Raw genomic sequence first — 18940 nt, 5'->3', positions numbered from 1 at the left:
TGAAAGAAGTGTATACTGTGAGAAAGCAAGAAAGAAAGAAAAACTGTAAATAATTGATTACATGAACACTAAACAAAGGTGGCGAGAAATAAAACATCAGTCAACTGAAAGACAAACCTTAGAGGATCATCTGGCAGAGGTTTGTATTTCATGGCCATTGAGCTTTACAACGCTGCTTTTATATTGGTATATTTGTGATGGATTATTTATGATTTGTGTTTGTGTTGAAGAAGCCAAGCATTGATTAAAGCCTAACTTATCTCAAAGCCTCGGAACTGACATGTGACTACAGCTGACCCGAAATTCTAACCCCACCCATAGTTAAAGTCACATAGTTGCATGGAGCATTTTGATGCCCCATAATTGTACGGCTACTTAAGCTCTCCCCAAATGGTAAATTTAAATAAGCAAGGTGAGCAGTGGGCATAATATAGTTAAAGGGATAAAAAATTATATATAGATAGATCGATAGATAAATAGATAGATAGATAGATAGATAGATAGATAGATAGATAGTCTGCTCCTTAATGCTGTCAGACACAACGGCGGAGATTTATCAACCATGGTGTAAGGTGAGACTGTCCCAGTTGCCCCTAGCAACCAATCTGATTCCACCTTTCATTTTCCAAAGAGTCTGTGAGGGATGAAAGGTGGAATCTGATTGGTTGCTAGGGGCAACTGAGCCAGTTTCACTTTACACCATGTTTGATAAATCTCCCCCAACATTTGCAGAATAAGTAACTTTAACGTGTCATATAAAAAAAAAACGTTATAAAAACCTTTCAATATGTCATAGAGGCATGCCAAAAGTTTTGATCGGTCCGGGTCTGAGTATTCAGACCTGTACTGATCAGGAGAACGAGCCAGGAAAGGACCGCTCTCTGCGAGAAAGAAAAGAGTCAGGCTCCATAGACTTAAGGCCCCATTACACGGAGTGATAATTGGCCGATTATAGATGCGTGTAATAGAGACAATGATCAGCTGAGAAAACGATCATTGGTTGACGATTGGTTGACGATCATAGGCCAAGGCGTAAAATTATCAGCTGCCGACTGCGCATTACTACGTGTAATAGCAATGCACGGACGACAGCTGACGATTGTCTAAACAATAAATACTTTACCTTTCCGCGCTCCCGGTCTTCTCCTGCGCTCTGTATGCTTCAGAGCGGCTGCTTAGCCAGGCTGTTAAGGGCGCTGAGGATGAAGTTATGTCTCTTACCTTCATCCTCGGTGCAGTACCTGTGCAATTTTAATGTAAACCTGTGTCTGGTAAGGCCGCTTGGAGCACTGCCCCGTCCAGAGAGCACTGATCCTCCCCTGGCTAGCCTACCCCTTCTAATGATTATCAGTGGTGTGGCCTGGCTGGGGAAGGGATTGGTGCTCTGGGGGCAGAGCAGTGCTCCAAATGGCCTTACTGGACACAGAATTACATTAAAACTGCACAGCAATGGTGCTCTATAGGGAGATATCAGCTGGTTAGATTTATCTAATCTGCTGATAGTTCCAGCTACACCCCTAGAAATAGGAGCCTATGCTCTTATACCAGTTTAAAGCATTGTTTGTGTGTGCTCAGTGGTGAATGGGTGTGGAGCAGGCAAATATAGGTTTCCTCTGGGTGGCACATTGTAATGCCATTTGCAGAGAGTATTAAGACTAGCACTATTTGAAGTGCAGTATAGCTAGCATTCTTAAAGGGTTGGCCACTTTATAGTAACATTTTTTAGTGCACAGTATTAGTAAGTGTACTCACTGTATATAATGACAGCAGCTCCCTGTGTACCTCACAGAGCTAATATCAATCCCCTCCTGCAGCCTGTGCTGCCCTGCCCACTGGTGAGGCTGTCAATAACATGGCCGACATGGAGGAGCAAGTGACCATGCGCTGCCCTCCAGTGTCCACCATAGGAATTTACAGGCTCAGTGGTTGAGACTGGGACATGGTCACATGATGGTCCTCCATGTTGGCCTTATGGACAGAATCACCACAGAGCAGGACAGCACAGCTTGGAAGAGGGGACTGTGATTTTAGCTCTATGCTGTCAGTATATACAGTAAATACACTTACTAATACTATACACTTAAGTGCCATTACACATGGCATTGCCATTACAGGCTGGAACTATTATTGGAGCCCCATGAATAACACTGATTGAGGAGAGCTATGTCTGATACCTGGCCCATTATTTGGGAGGTCGGAGATAATGCAGCAGCTTTAGTACTGTGACCCAGTAGGAATGGAAAAAGGAATGGAAGTTTAAAGGGGTACTCCGGCGCTGATAAAAAAAACAAAACAATTATAATAAACATAGTTTTTACATTTATCATCCTTCCCGAGTCTGTCTCTATTTGAATTTCCCACTGTTTGCAGGTCTCTGAACCTCCAGTTTGTGTCTTCATTTTTTCTTTACTTCCTGGTTTGGGCTTTACAATGATGCACTTTGTCTTCTGTTATGTCTAACTGACTCTTTAAAACTGTTAGATGGTTTACAGCTTGTTCAGAGCTGAGCAACCTGAGTCATCTGACAAAGGGAGGCTGGCCTCACAGGGCTTAGACCCGCCTCCCTCTTGATGATGTTATTGTCACAAAATGGCTGCCACAGAGCAGCCTGGGGTCAACAGTCATTAGGAAAGAATGAGTTTACTTCACTTCCTGATGGGGGATTAAGGGGTGAAAAGATGGGGAGGGGGGCAGATAGGTGATTGAAGCATATTACAATGTTACATAACTTTATAATGTTTCAATTACTGGGAAAAAGCTTTTTGCTGGAGTACCCCTTTAATCAGTGAAAGAAAATTTGATCCATGGAGGTTCCAGCTTGCTACTTACTGCATTGAACAGCTCAGTGCTGAGAAGAAGCACTGCTCCAACAAGTAAAGTTGTATTATACAAGTAAATGTCGATTGAACATAATTTCATTAGGTCGCTAAATGTTTGCTTGTATATCCACATATCTTCTCTTTACTTGTGGAAGTTCTGCTTTTCATTTGTGCTTTTATCTATGTGGAATATGCAAGCATTGTCTCTGTGACAACATGTTCTTTTATATACACGGTCGGTGACTAGATCAGCCTGGGTTAATAGATGGCAAACACTTTGTTGACTGCAGCTGATCTGTTGCTATAGACAGGTGAGAGTACAGTCACCTGGACGGTGTTTTTAGCCTCGCTGCATTCACTACGGCTAGGGCTCTTATCTGGTTTCTATCATAAATGGACGCCAGATTTGTCACATGACTGGCCCTGATGGACGGACCCTGATGGCCGTCATTTTCATAGGCTAGAGATGCATACTGCACTGTTCTTCCTGTCAGATATAAATTGTAAGTTAACTCTGAAAGGAAGACATTGGAAATACAAAAAAGGGGGAAAGTTGTTTTTTTTTTTGTTTTTTTTTATAAATCTAAATGCTTTTGTTAGGTAAATTTTAGTGCTGATTTAAATGGTACAGTACTAAATGACACGTGGAGGGACAAGGGAGTTATTGATGCCCTGGCTTTGCAGAGTGCAGAATTGACATGTCAATTCTTTAATAAGAGAGCGGAGGCGCCTGCCCTATACCTTACATTGATGTACTGAGGCAGGCAGAATTCCGAGCGCAGTCAGCAACGGGGATTGCGCTCAAAATTTCAGAGCTGATTCCTCAGTGTGAACTGACCCTAAGTTATTGACTACTACTGTTGCTGCAGGCTTTCTCTCTCAAGGACGATGGCCTGTCAAGCCTGCTTGTAGACTTCAGATTTGGAGTACTTGAGACTAAAGGAAAGTGTCAGAAACACAATGAACACAAGTTACTTATTATAACCGATAAATATTATTGTACAGTAACAATATAAGATAAATTATGTATGTCGATTTTTTTTTTTCAAACGAGAAATAAAATTTGAGTCTGTGATTGAAATGAAATGTGAGATTAATAGATTACGGTCCTATTTAGAGAGTTCAGTATCTTAAAAGAAAAAGGGATTTATATCAGTAGGTTAAAATATAAAGGCATATGGAGATAATAGCCTGACTTCCTATTAATCCCTGGAGTATGAAGATAATCTTGTTTATCTTTCCTCTTCATGGGCAGTAACCATGCCTGTAGCTTACTTTTTAGTCCACATAGTGGGTGTGTATGGCGGAACCCCTCAGTCCACATAGTGGGTGTGTATAGGGGGCACCACTCAGTCTACATATTGGATGTGTATAGGGTGCACCACTCAGCTCACATAGTGGGTGTGCATAGGGGGCACCACTCGCCCACATAGTGGGTATGTATAGGGGGCTCCACTCAGTCCACATAGTGGGTGTGTATAGGGGGCACCAATCAGTGCACATAGTGGGTGTGTGTAGGGGGCTCTAATCAGTTCACGTAGTGGGTGTGTATAGGGGGCACCACTCAGTCTACATATTGTATGTGTATAGGGTGCACCACTCAGCCCACATAGTGGGTGTGCATAGGGGGCACCACTCGCCCCCATTTAGTGGGTGTGCATAGGGGGCACCACTCGCCCACATAGTGGGTATGTATAGGGGGCTCCACTCAGTCCACATAGTGGGTGTGTATAGGGGGCACCAATCAGTGCACATAGTGGGTGTGTATAGGGGAGTTCACATAGTAGGTGTGTATATTGGGCACCAATCATCCCACATAGTGGATGTGTATAGGGGGCACCACTCGGTCCACATAGTGGGTGTGTATAGGGGGCACCACTCAGTCTACATATTGGATGTGTATAGGGTGCACCACTCAGCTCACATAGTGGGTGTGCATAGGGGGCACCACTCGCCCACATAGTGGGTATGTATAGGGGCTCCACTCAGTCCACATAGTGGATGTGTATAGGGGGCACCACTCGGTCCACATAGTGGGTGTGTGTAGGGGGCTCTAATCAGTTCACGTAGTGGGTGTGTATAGGGGGCACCACTCAGTCTACATATTGTATGTGTATAGGGTGCACCACTCAGCCCACATAGTGGGTGTGCATAGGGGGCACCACTCGCCCCCATTTAGTGGGTGTGTATAGGGGGCTCCACTCAGTCCACATAGTGGGTGTGTGTAGGGGACACTAATCAGTGCACGTAGTGGGTGTGTATAGGGGAGTTCACATAGTGGGTGTGTATAGGGGGCACCAGTCAGTCCACATAGTGGGTGTGTGTAGGGGACACTAATCAGTGCACGTAGTGGGTGTGTATAGGGGAGTTCACATAGTGGATCTGTATAGGGGGCACTACTCAGGATCATATTAAAGCATATATGATACAGTGGAAGATTAATTTTTTGCCCAATAGTAACCCATCACAGCTCAGCTTTGATTTTACTAGAATCATATGAGAAAGGAAAGCTGAGCTCTGATTGGTTAATATTAACAACAATGAGACAATGACAATGCAAAAAAATTCTCCCCCATGTGATTGTTGTGGCATCTGCAGTGAAAATCACCAGAGGTGACAGTATTACCTATACAGGCTTCATTGACAACTGTAAATAAGTTGGCACACTTTATGACATGTCTCATTCATATCTGTGTGTAGAAGATTAAACGGCTTCAGGAATAATAAGTCACCGCTCTGGACATCTGTTGCCCAGTTGCCGCCCGGGCTGGTACGACGGTAGTAACAAGCTCTCTGTGGGAATCAGTTGATGTCAGAAGATTACGTGACTTTCACTTATTCCTAGATCCAAATCAGGCTTACATTTAAAGGAGAAATCTGGCCAAAAGAAAAAATGTATTGCAGGCAATACTTACCTGTCCCTGTGCCTTCACAGCTTTGCGTCACCAGCTACCCCCCCCCCCCCCACTCCGGGCTCCAGTTCCTCCTGGGCTCTGATGTTGTCACGATCCAGCGAATCATGACAAGGCAGCAGCGGGATCTACAGGAGGCCTGCAGGGGTTCGGTAGTGGCGACGGGCACAGGGATGGGTAAGTATTGATTCATTATTATGTTTCCCATACTCCTCTGTGTTTTTTTTTCATTGACTTTTCCTTTAATAATTGATACTTACTGCTATTGCTTTTTGTCTCGTTATCATGTGATGTACAGTGGAGAGGATTAAAGAAGGGTTTAAGGGATTAGCCTGTTGAAAAAGGGGTCCTTTTCTAAAGATTTGCCATGTGTGAAACCAGCATAAGGACTCCTTATGCTGGTTTCACACATGGCAGTTCTTTGGAAAACTGCCACTGCAATTTTTGGGTCAAAGCCAGAAGTAGGATGGAAAATAAGGGAGGACTTGTACTTTCCTTTCCTGTTGGATCCACTTCTGGTTTGGGCACAAAAACTGCAGTGGTGCTTTTCCAAAAACTACTATGTGTGAAACCAGCATTAGTCTTGTAGTGGGTTAAGGACAAGTTTTAAGTGGATCACCACATAGCAGGGGGAGGAGAGTCCTGGTCCCAGATTACAGGACAGCAGTCCATTGGCAATGCAATGATACAGTTCACACCAGGTGCATTCTTTTCTTGCAGAATGCAATAGTTCCTCCAAAGCTCGGAGGCTTTGTACAACTCACATTACTGTTATCTGTCCCCTGGCTTTCTCCTCTCTCTCTGTACAGTATAGCGGATAAGAACCAGTAAATGTTGATAAAGCCATATCCTGAAAGCACCGTGCACTAAGAACAAGGAACCATGTCAGGGAGCAATCCTTGTGCGTCCCTAGGCTCTAGCGTCACACTGCAACAACAACCGCACACCAGCTTTTTTAAGCAGGCTTTAGGGTCCATACTCATGTACATCTGCAGCAGATTTAATGCTTGGCTCCATCCTTTAGTTACAATGATATCTGCAGCATAAACTATGTAGCTTCAAATCTGCAACATGAAATATGCTGCAGATCCTGTATGCACCCTAAGGCTATGTTCACACAACGTATGAGACCGGACGTTCCGTGACCCAGCCAGGTCACGGAACGGCTGGTCTCTAAAAAGATCATCCCGGCCAATACTGGAGTACCGGCCGGATGATCTTTGCAGCCGCAGAGTTCTTATGCGGGCGCATCCATGCATGCCCGCACCAGAACTCCCCACTGCACACTATGGAGCGAGCGAACGGAGCCGGTCGTTTCACAGTGTGCACTGACAGGGTTTTCTGCGGCCGCTATTTAGTTGTTTGGGTCGCCGCTAGGGATCCCGGCCGGAGCGTATACTATATATATGTGCTCAGCCCAGGATTCCATAGAAGACAAGGCAACGTATCTTTTCATAATAATCACAGCCGTTGTACAACGGCCGTCGTTTTACGGAAATATACGTTGTGCCTTAGGGTGGGTTCACACATAGCAGAATCGCAGCGGATTTCACGATGCGAGTTTGCAACGAAAATCTGCTGCAATTCCCGTACCGTTAGTTTCAATAGCTTTACATACTTGCAGCAGAATTTTTATCCCACTGCGAATATGTAAGCGACCGCCCCCCCAACCCGCCGCAAGAGGTGGGACAAAGTTGTCGCCAGTATGACTGCTGCACATCGTATATACACAGCACAGCAATAGATGACCAATCTACTTGTTATTCCCTATCTTGTAGATATCGCAAAAGAGAAGAAACATTGTTGGATATTTAAAGGGAATCTTTCAGCTCCCGGTTTGTAGCTGGCAGTCCCCTTGTCAGCATGGTACCTTTTGGTAATTTGTCTGTGCCGTGGATTATGCACAATGTAATGAAGTGTCAAAGAGGAGATGTTTGTGCCACATTTCACCACTCCTTCCTCCTCCCTTTCCTTTTGCTCATCCTCCTGCTCGCTCTGCTGTTAGCCAGTGTCTCTGATTGCAGATCAGTCCTCTGTAGGCATACTATACTCAGATATAGTTGAATCTCTGAGCCCAAATTGGAGCTGTGTTCTAGGGGTGACACACCTGTCTAAAGACCTGCCAGCAGTTCATTCTCTTGTTCAAATCCCCTGATTTGCGGTTATTTTAAAACAAGGCTGTTGTTTTGAAATGATGGCCAGTATTTGTCAATATATGGTGGCCATCCACTAAATTTCAGCAGTGTGTGAAAATAGCCTTATCCTGAGATTGTGCATAATCCACAGACAAATTAACAAAAGGTACCGTGCTCACAAGGGGACTTCCAACTACAGCACACTGTCAGCACCTTAGGTAGGGCCCTGGAGCTGAAAGATTCCTTTTAAGGGGGCCTTCATTCTGCACAGCATACTTCACAGGTGCCATATCGTGCTAGAGGGAGCATTATGGGAATTAGGCTGGGTTCCCATATATCAGGAGTTCCGGCATCCTTCTTTTACCAGAAATTGATGACAACCAATACCAAAAAAAATGCATCAGTTGTCATCAGGCGTCCTATCTTTTTTTTTCATTGACCATCACTTGTTCAAGACGATGGATGGAAGAACACAACATTCAAATGAATAGCATCAGATCAAATGTCAGTGCCCCCTTCCCCTCTGCGCTTTTCTGTAGGATGTCCTATAAATGTCTCATAAAAAGAGTTCCCATACCTCCCATTAGGCGATGGCAACAACGGCCGTACTTTTTCCGGAGTGCAACATAACCTTATCTGATATGGGATCCCGGCCGGAGCGTATACACATCGTATACGCTCCGGCCGGGATCCCATACGGGGGCCACAAATAACTGACATGTCAGTTTTCTGCGGCCGGATTTCAGTGAATTCTGACCGCAGAAAGACCTGTCAGTTTACACAGTGAAGCGAGCTGCTCCGGCCACTCGCTTCACTGTGCGCTATGGGAAGCTCTGATCCGGGCGCGCACTGATGCGCCCCCATTAAGTATGCCCCCACTTAAGTACCTGCTGCAATGATCCAGGCACAGACCGGCCGTTCCCTGACCCGGCCGGGGTCACGGAACGGCCGGTCTGATACGTTTTGTGAACATAGCCTAAACATGGAATCATGTTAAACAGGTCTCCTGGAGAAGGAAAATTAATACTTTTTCTTTTTTTTCGGTGCTCCACCCCATGCAGGGAAAGCCTCAGCCATATGCGGTGACCAGTAGCTGCACAATGTTGGTTGCCGCCAAACTGGTAACCAATTAGCATTATCAGTAGTTGTACATAATGATAGCAACATTCTATTCCTAACCAAACAAGGTATATATACAAACAAAGCACTCCACCCACAAAAGTGGTCAGAGTCCCCGGCCCTATAGCACCATAACAGCAGGTCAAATTTTTATAACCTGCTATTAGTTTCCCTTTAAGCTATGCAAAAAATTTTTTACCACTTCACAGCAGATTAGAAATGTCTTATGGCCACAAGACCCAGACTATCTAGTTCAAGTGAACAGCAGGTTCTGCCGTAATAATACTTCAGCAGTACCCTGGGGGGGGGGGGGGGGGTCCGGTCATTTTAGCTTTAATACAGACCTTAAAATGTGTCTGTGTTCTGGCCACCTTTAACCCGTCAGAATGAGGCACAGTACAATGTTCAGCTAGGGGGATACCATAGTCAGAGAAGAGAATAGACATCTGCAGGGTGTTTGTGACCTTGATGAAGGATGATTTGAAATGAAACATGCAGATGCTATCGCATGTGGGAAAACAATTTATTGCTAATAATTTGGCTTGTATTGTTTCCACCGTGAGATAGCATCTGTTGTTACAAGGCTCAGGCCATTACACGGGATTAGTTTAGGCCCTGTGTACATCAGCGTTATTTTAATGTCTATCTTTGTTTTTTTTACATAAAAGATACATTTTCCCTCTTCGGATAACATTCCTAATATATTCCAATTCCCAAACGTTTCCTTTACATGGCGATACAATGCACATAATAGTTGGGAGCAGCTCTAGGGAAATCAAAACGACTGAATCTGCTCATCCAGGTATAATCAGCAGGATACTCTCATTGTTTTAAAGGCTTTGAATTCCTTTTTTTTTTTTATTCTTGCAGTTGTTATGGTACAAAGAAACAAAGTATGTTCTCCACAGGTCTTTATTAAAAATTTTGCTCACTTTCCCTTCTGTAACCTCCTGCAGTGAAGTCCTTTTTCTAATGGCTTTGTTATCAGCCATTCTTTCTCCCTTGAAGAAACTAGATCACATCAAACGTGACCTTAGATCTGATGTTAAATCAATGTAGGTGTAATTTCAGGGGAAGAGTGATAAGGAATATAAGGACATCCGCTGTACCAAGTTGGATTAGGTGCACCCACAAAAAGTGAGATGACACGAATGCTTTCTTGGACAAATGTACCTATAGTATGTTTGAGACTGAGGACCGCTGGGTCCTGTTCCCTGACTAGTGCAATAAGCTACCTACTGGTGTTATTTCCTTTGAGAAGTTTCCCTTAGGTACTATTACAGTTTGGTGAGATTAAAGGGGTATTTCACCCAAAAAGTTTTCTTTTAAATCAACTGTTTCCAGAAAGTGCCAGAGATTTATAATTTATTTGTATTAAAAAATCTCAAGTCTTCCAGTACTTATCAGCCTCTGTATGTCCTACAGGAAGTGGTGTATTATTTCCAGTCTGGAGAACAGGAGAGGGTTTCTATGGGGATTTGCTGCTTCTCGGAACAGTTCCTGACATGGACAGAGGTGGCAGCAGAGAGCACTGTGTCAGACTGGAGAGAATACACCACTTCCTGCTGGACATATAGCAGCTAATAAGACTTGAGATTTTTTTAATAGAAGTAAATTACAAATCTCTGGCACTTTCTCATATCAGTTGATTTGACAGAATTTTTTTGTAAACTACCCCTTTAAACTTTGTTCAGTAGTAGTAAGCTAATAATACCTCTGTTTCTAAAGGATGTCAATAAGAGGTGGGGGAGGTGAGGCAAGGCTCTCTTTTAAGTGCTATATGCTAGTATAGAGCTAAATAAAAGTGATATGACTTTGGATGCATTCTCAGGGATACCCCTCCCCCCCTGAAACTTAATACTGATGTATTTTTTTTCCTCCCCCTAATTATAAATAAAGATAAATAAATAAAAAAAAGAAGAAGAGAAAGGAAAGGAAACTGACACAGGGCAAACATCCTTATGTAGTACAGGGCTGCACTGTAAAAGACACAGAACCTAACATAAATTTTTAGTAAAGACCTACAAAAAACATTTTTTACCATAACTTCAAACCAAGAACAAAAACTCCACTCCAAGATGTGTATAGCCTTTAAGCCAATGTGTTACAGTAATAGGAGAGTTGAAATGTGATGAGGATAGCTGTCCATCGACAGATCAAATACACCATAGAGACAGTGCTGTCCCCATTTATTATTAGGACTTTATAAGAGAATTGTACAGCTATATGAACCATACCTTACCTGAAGAAGTTAGATGAAGACCTAGAGAGTCTGGGAAAACATGGATATAGCCATAGGCCATAGGCTGTATCCATTTTTTCCAGACTCCCTAGGTCTTCATCCAATGTCTTCAGTTACAAGAGCTGATCCGAAAACGTATGCTTTATAGTTCATTATGTTGTGTATAGTTGGGGAAACGGCACTCTGTGGTGGTGATGCTCTCGGCAGGGCAGCGTCCCAGAAATAGTGATAGCAAGAATCCCGGCACTCACCAATTTAAATTATGCTTGTTTATTCAGTGCAAAACATCACAGGGTACGGGACGATGTGTTTCGCCATATAGCCTTCATCAGCTCATAGCTGATATATGCTGAAACATGCCCTCCTCTTCTCTATGATGTTTTGCACTGAATTAACAAGCATAATTTAACTTGGTGAGTGCCTGGAGTCTTCCTATTGCAGCTCATCATGCCCTGAAAATAACATTTTAAAATAATGTTTTGTAAAAAGTACCTGTTACATTTGGCCCACAGAAACTATAAGGACCTCACATGATGCATCTGAACGTGATGTGAGTTGGACAAACTATATTATTATGCTTTAAAGCATACAGTAATGCGTTATTATTAGTCACCACAATGTACAGTAATTTGTACATTGTACAAGTACCCTGATCGCTTGGTGGGCGCCTCAGAGAACTCCCCCTATTAGGCTGCCGCAGAGTTTAGGAGAAGATCTGTTACAATGTATTGTAAAAACATTCCGTTAATCATTAGCAGAGATTTACAAGCTAGTTTGTACTGACTCATTATGCGGACTATTATGTCGATACCATACCTGTTATCCAGCTTATCTCGGTATGTTTGCTGACTAAAGTAATGCAGCTTTACTATAGTTAGGAAACGGGCAAACGTTAGTGGAAGTTTCATGTTTTATTAGATAATAATTCTATGAAAATGGTATTGAGCAAGACGAAATTTTAGATGTCCGAGGGGGGGAGGGGGATAAGATGTTCCTGGCTTTACATAAAAATAATCGCTTCAGAGTTTTGAAAGGACACATTTATCCGCCATATTCCCTCCTCAGACTGATGCCCTGGTTACATCGCTGTTGCCGCTTTTCTAGTCCATTTAAAAAGAAATCATGTGAAAAGTTGTCAAACCAGCTCTCAGCGGCATGCTAGACGTCAGCAATGTTATAACATGGACCCTTTAGGTATATCTACCAGTCTGGAAATAGTAGTCTAAAGGGGCCAGGTCAGGTGAACAGTGGTGGTGGAAACACAAGGTCTTTAAAAGGGTTGTCCAGTGCTACAAAAACATGGCCACTTTCTTACAGAGACAGCACCGCTCTTGTCTCCAGTTTGGGTGCAGGTTGTGCAACTCAGTTCCGTAGAAGTGAATAGAGCTTAAAAATAAGGAAAGAATCACAGCTCCAGCAAAAGTAGAAAAAATATCAAAAATTCTTTATTTCCGAAGCATATTAAAAAACACACAGGTTAAAATCAACACGCCGACGCGTTTCAGGGTCGAGCCCCATATTCATGGTAATGTAACAACAAATTGAATAGAGCTTAAAGGGAACCTGTCACCCCCCGTGCCGGGGTGACAGGCTCCCGACCCCCCGTTAGAGCCCCATATACTTACCTAATCCCGCCGGGTCCCGCTTCTGGAGGTGGTCGGGTGACGGAGATCTCAGCCGCTGCAGCCCGGCGCGCGCGCTGAGAGATGAGTCCAACGCTCATAGAGAATGACGGAGCGCTGGACTCTCCTGTCATTCTCTATGGGTGTTGGACTCATCTCTCAGCACGCGCGCCGGGCTGCAGCGGCTGAGATCTTCATCACCCGACCACCTCCAGAAGCGGGACCCGGCGGGATTAGGTAAGTATATGGGGCTCTAACGGGGGTCGGGAGCCTGTCACCCCGGCACGGGGGGTGACAGGTTCCCTTTAATTGCAAACCACACCTGACCTGGAGACAAGAGTGGGGCTGTCTCTGGAAGAAAGTAGCCATGGTTTTGTAGCACTGGATAACCCCTTTAACATGACAGCCACTACTTTGGAGGTGTGTGAAGGTGCATTGTTCACTGGCCAAAAACTTTGCAGAAGGCTTACGCATGTTTAGAATTTTGGTAATAGTGAAACACACTCCAGGGAGATGTCCAGTATCTTTTTGGCAGACATAAGAATCAGCTTATGGACAGCATCACTTGTTGCTACTTGAGGTTGTGGGTCGACCACTGCAGGGTTCATCTTCAACAGAGAAATACCACGTCTTGAAACAAGAAACCGAGATTTTGGTGCTGTAGGAAGGACACTTCTCCCCTAGTGTTTGTGATATCTCAGTAGGAATGTCCTTAGCAGACTTTTCCTAGAAAGACAAAAACTTTATTGTGACCTGTACCTCCACAGCTTTGTGTTGTTGTTTTTTTTAACCCTTTGAGGACCAAGCCCAAAATGACCCAATGGACCAACGCGTCAATTTTCATTTTTGCGTTTTTGTTTTTTCCTCCTCCCCTTCTAAGAGCTGTAGCACTTTAAGTTTTCTATCTACAAGGCCATGTAGTGGCTTGTTTTTTACAGGAATAGTTGTACTTTGTATTGGCGCCTTTCAATCTACCATAACATGTATGACGGAATCCCAAATATATTATTTATGAAAATATAAATAGGTGATATTGTAAAAAAGAATGCAATATGGTAACGTTTGGGGGGTACCTGTGTCTACGTAATGCACTATATGGTAAAAGCGACATGATACCATTATTCTATAGGTCAGTCAGAACACAACCATATGTAGGTTTACACGGATTCTCTTATGTTATATATATATTTTTTATTAAATCCTTTTTACTTTTTGTAATTATTAATAAAATTGTACTATTGTGACGCTTATAACGCTTTTAGTTTTAGCTTTGGTATATAAGATGTTTATTTTATATACTTTGGTATATAAGATGTTTAGTACATACACTGTACATTACTATGCCATGGGCATAGCATTGATCAGTGTTATCAGCGCTCTTCCTGTGGCAGACTTAATCAGTAAAGCGCCGATCGGACTGCACGGAGGAAGGTAAGAGACGTTCCGGCGGTGCGTGAAAGCGATCGGGACCCCCGCAGTCACACTACTCATGCAGCTGCTCCTGTCACTTACACTTAAATGCTGCAATCGTGTTGTGTAAAGGGTAAATAACAGGCTGCAGTGCGATTGCTGCAGCCTGTCATTAACGGTGAAGGCCCGGCTGCTAACTGCAGCCGGCTCCCACCTGCTATGAAGCGCGCTCCGCTCCGGTTAGCTCTTCATAGCTCCTTAGAGACCTAGGATTTACAGTTACGTCCAGGGTCGTCAGGTGACAGACAACCATGACGTAACTGTACGTCAAGGGTCATCTAGGGGTTAATTATAAACTGTTTTTACATTTGTTATACTTTAATACTATACCAAAATCATACTTTTGTGCTTCAAGCTGCAATAATATTTCAATAGAAAGAAAAATTGTTCCATTGCTCTTCCATACTGGTGATGTATTCTGTTTGTGTTTTCATATTTTTGTATCTATGGAAGGTTTTCTTTGGACTTTGAACTCAGAACAAGTGCTGCCTTTTATATATTAATCTCTCTCTGACATATCACAGCGAGCATATTTGCTTTCACCGTCATATCATTTCTTACTCCTCAAAATAAAGCAAATCATTTTCAATTCCATTTACATAGAACAAGAATCTGTTTATGGCTTTGTTCACACAATGTCAAAAATAGAGAAAAGGCGGACAATTTAAAAATTGCAATTTAAAATGACGTCCGTTCTGACTGCAATGGCAATGCATTGAAGTCAATGGGAAGACGGACGTCTATTGCACACAATGTATTGAATAGCGGACTTTTCAATTAAGCCGCACCCAAAGTCCATTTAGTAACCCAAACTAGATTAATGTACCAACAGCCGTCATTGCACTAAGGGGAGGCCAGACAGCTAAATGACGTCCGTTATTTTAGACTCAAATAACAGAGCTCAAAAGAGGTTGTGTGAACATAGCCTAAAAAATATATTTTCCTTTTTTCAAGGAATGCAATAAAAAATTCCCTCAAATCTCTTTAAAGACATCTACCATGTGCCATATGACCTGTGCTTACTCTCTAGACTTGTCCACACAGCCTATATGATTCTCACCAGCTGGCAGCCTCGTATCTGTTCTTCTCTCTCTTTCCAGCCTGTGTAAGCTTCTGTCTTTGGCCTGTCTCCTTCTGTCTACTATCTGACCCGTTGTGTAGGATTCATCTGTGTTGCATATCTGTGTTCAGCCGGTGAATTAGAATGATCTTAGAAGAATGGAAACTATCAGCAGGGTCATCCATAAAAACCTGCTAATATGTCCCTGTAGCTGCCTAGCTCTTTGTTCCGGAGTCAATGTTTTTATTTTTCTAGGTGCCTCTGTTTAGGATCAATTATTATCTAAAGAAGTATACTAATTATTTCCTTTGGTGCACTGGGGGTGTTCCTCGGCCCCTCAGGGCACAGTTCTGCCTACCGATTCCGATGTCCTGATTCTGACATCTCTGTACATGCACTGTTCCATACAGAAGAACGAGACCTGCCTGCTTATGCATAGCTGAATATACATAAGTAGGCATGCATTTTGGAGTTCGCAGGTGGATGAGCAGGACAGTAAGTTGAGGGGCCGAGGAACGCCTTCATTGCACCAAAGGAACTAATTAGCATATTTCTTTAGAAGCAAGTAGCTCCAAAACGTTGGCACCTACGAAAATTGGAAAAACGATGGCTGAAAGAGAAGGTAGTCAGCTACGGGGACATATCAGCAAGTTTGCATGGATGGACCTGCTGAAAGTTTCCCTTAATTGGCACCAAGCAACTGGTCGGGCCGGTAGTCAGGGACGCCAGTCGGCACTTGCAAAAGGGGGGCCGCCCGCTCTGACAGTGCCTTAAGCCAAACGTGATGGATGGCTTCTGAAAGACTGGCTAAACAGTAGCATTATACTTAGAAGCATACCGACCGCGATCATGGGACAAATGAGCATTCTAATGCTGCATTTATACGGAACGATTATAGTTCGAATCTTACGAGTTTTCTAACAATTTTTTTAACAATTTATTCATCTAAACTCTGATTGTTATAAAAACCAAATCGTTGCTTTAAAATTGTTAAGCAATCGATTGGGCGAATTATTGCTCCGTGTAAACGGACCATTAGAAGTGCCTATTGCCGGCAATCAGCGCGTGTAAAAAGCAATCAGCCGATGAAGTAGCAACCATTCATCAGCTGGTTCTAAATGCGTCCTCCACGCATCAGCGTGTGTAAAATGGCCTTAAGGGTATATTCAAACGAACGGGCTCGCAGCTTGATTCTCGCTGCGAGCCTGGCAGGTCCTGGCAGTTCCCATACACTACATACTTGCTGCGGTCTAAACGACCGCAGCGAGTATGTAATTCTGCCGCCCTTAACCCCTTCTGCTCCCGGCCGGCTCCCCCGATGTAAGCATACTTTACCTGTCCTTGCTGAACGGGGTCCCGGCGTCCTGCTCTCCCGTCCGGCCAATTAGTGTGTTGCCCAGCCGCAGCCACTGATTGGCCGGACGGGAGAGCAGGACGCCGGACCCATGCAGCAAGGACAGGTAAAGTATGCTTACAGCGGGGGAGCCGGCCGGGAGCAGAAGGGGTTAAGGGCGGAAGAATTACATACTCGCTGCGGTCGTTTAGACCGCAGCAAGTATGTAGTGTATGGGAACTGCCAGGACCTGCCGGGCTCGCAGCGAGAATCTCGCTGCGAGCCCGTTCGTGTGAATATACCCTAAAGGAGTACTGTAGGAATTTATATTTTTATATATATTATTGTGATTGCATAAAAAATAATAAACTGCCCATTCTAACCAGTCATGCTCCTTCTGGGATCCTCCTGTCACATTTCGGGGGAGATTTATGAAAGGGTGTAGATATACACCTGGTGTAAACTGCCCGCAGCAACCAATCACAGCTCGATTTTTTTTCTACCAGGAGTGGATTAAAAACACAGAAAGGATCTGTTCACACAATGTTAAAATTGAGTGGATGGCCACCACTTGGCAAATGGCAAATATTTGCTTTTATTTTAAAACAACGGCCGTTGTATTGAAATAATGGCCGTTATTTACTGTTATATGGCTGCCATCCACTCAATTTCAACATTGTGTGAACAGATCCTTTCTGTGTTTTTAATCCACTCCTGGTTTTGGTTGCAATATGAGGACCACAATACTGACTGAAATATACGTAGTGTGAACCCAGCCTTATGCTGCGTTTACACGGAACGATTATCGTGCGAATTTGAAAGATAACGATCGAATTTCGAACGATAATCGTACATGTAAACACAGCGAACGATCAAACGACGGGCGAATAATCGTTCATTTTGATCTTTGAACATGTTCTTAAATCGTCGTTCGCAAAAAATTTGCAGATAGTTCTGTGTAAATAGTCGTTCACCAATTTTACTTATGTGCGAGATAGGCTTAAGCAATTGCAAAACGATTTTTCCGTACAATATATCATTCTGTCTAAACGCTGATCGTTATAAAAAAAAACGTTACTTCAAAATCGTTAATCGTACGATCGGGCGAATTATCGTTCCGTGTTAGTCATTTTTAACAATACACTATTTGAAAAATTCTAGAAAAATCTTTTATGGTCAATACAACACTCTGTCCTCTGGGACAACGGCCGTTGTATTACAGCGCAGCATTAGCCACATTTTTACATGTTCCTGCTGCTGATACTGCCATAGGAACATTACCAAATGGTTATTTGAATTGTGGGCACAGTTGGGTGTGCCTATAACTAAGTTAACCATTTACCTTCAGTGTACAGCCGGGAGAACGGCCATAGATTGTGTGAACAGAATGTAAACAACGGCTCTTGCTCGGTCTGCCGCTCTGAAATAATTGAGTCAAATAAGTTAATTATTTCCACGGCCGTAGGGGAACAGTGGCCTTTGTGCAATACATTGTGTGCACAGCGCCCACTGTTTCCCATAGGATTCAACACAGTGTTTTTTCAGTTTTTTTTACAAGAACAGCTGTCATTAAAATCGGTAACAAAGGCCGTTCTTGTAAAAAAAATCACTCACTCTGTGAACATAGCCCAAACCTGCCTACGAAATTATAGCTTCTTGTGCTTCTTACAAACAGAGCAACAGTGGCGGAATTCCTTGGCGGAACTCTCCACCATGGAATGCCGCCAGGCTTCCTGTCATAATGACAGTTGTAGAGATGTCACTGGAGAAGTGATCGAGGGGGTGTACATCTCACCTAGGTTACTACACAGCGTGAGATGGTAAGTCCAGGATGGATCTGTTGCTCAGCAGTGTTATGCTGCTGAGTTATTATTTATTGTTGCCGGGCCTGGATTTACATGGAATGGCAGGTAGGTTTGGTAGGGGGACCTGTCATTCCCTCTCCCCTGATCCAGTTTGGGTTTTGTCATCAGGTGCGCTCTAATGAGCCTGAGAGGGTAAAAGCTCTGCAGAGTGTGCAGATGGTTGCTCTCAGCCAGGAGTGAACAGCCTGTGTGTTTGGTGGAAACTGTGAACGCAGCCACGGCTGGAGCTAATATACACCCTGCGGTATCCAGGTGAAAGACGCCATGCTATACAGTGGCAGATAGGTGAAGAAACCTGTTAGTAAGCGCTCAGACGGACAAGACGTTTTTGTTTGTTGAATACTGAAAAGCACGGTGTTGCAG

The 18940-nt window shown here is 43.6% G+C and overlaps 2 protein-coding genes across 2 annotated transcripts in view; one reads left to right on the top strand and one right to left on the bottom strand.

The window, feature by feature from the left end:
* Window positions 1–18940, top strand: part of GPRIN3 (GPRIN family member 3) — a 99265-nt gene that overhangs the window by 7849 nt on the left and 72476 nt on the right. The window lies entirely within an intron of this gene.
* The window catches only part of LOC138797738 (albumin-like), a 467413-nt gene continuing 462872 nt past the window's right edge, over window positions 14400–18940 (bottom strand). The window contains exon 15 of the mRNA XM_069978324.1: window positions 14400–14411. The gene's annotated coding sequence lies outside the window, so the exon portion shown is untranslated. The remainder of the gene's footprint in view (window positions 14412–18940) is intronic.

Source organism: Dendropsophus ebraccatus, chromosome 7 (assembly GCF_027789765.1).
Source record: "Dendropsophus ebraccatus isolate aDenEbr1 chromosome 7, aDenEbr1.pat, whole genome shotgun sequence".
NCBI classification, from domain to species: domain Eukaryota; kingdom Metazoa; phylum Chordata; class Amphibia; order Anura; family Hylidae; genus Dendropsophus; species Dendropsophus ebraccatus.
The sequence above is the reverse complement of the archived record's forward strand: the minus strand, read 5'-3'. Positions and strand labels throughout refer to the sequence as shown.